Source organism: Octopus bimaculoides, chromosome 5 (assembly GCF_001194135.2).
Source record: "Octopus bimaculoides isolate UCB-OBI-ISO-001 chromosome 5, ASM119413v2, whole genome shotgun sequence".
NCBI lineage: Eukaryota > Metazoa > Mollusca > Cephalopoda > Octopoda > Octopodidae > Octopus > Octopus bimaculoides.
In genome coordinates, this window is record NC_068985.1 from 22,759,242 (window position 1) to 22,759,586 (window position 345).

The following is a 345-nucleotide window of genomic DNA, read 5'->3' on the forward strand; positions in this document are numbered from 1 at the left end:
TGTGTGTGTGTGTATCTGTGTCTCTGTGTGTGTATGTCTGTTTGTCCCCCCACCTGACATCGCTTGACAACCCATATTGTAATGTTTATGTCCCCGTAACTTAGTGTTCAACAAGAGACAGATAGAATAAGTATTAGGCTTACAAAGAATAAGTCCCGGGGACGATTTGTTCAACTAAAGGCGGTGCACCAGCATGGCCACAATCAAATGACTGAAACAAGTAAAAGAATAAAAGAATAAAAGAAAAGGTAGAATATACCTAAACATTTAGCTTTCAAGCTTATCAAATCCAGGTTACCCTGAAGACAGTGCTGTACCCTGAAGACAGTGCTGTACCCTGAAGAC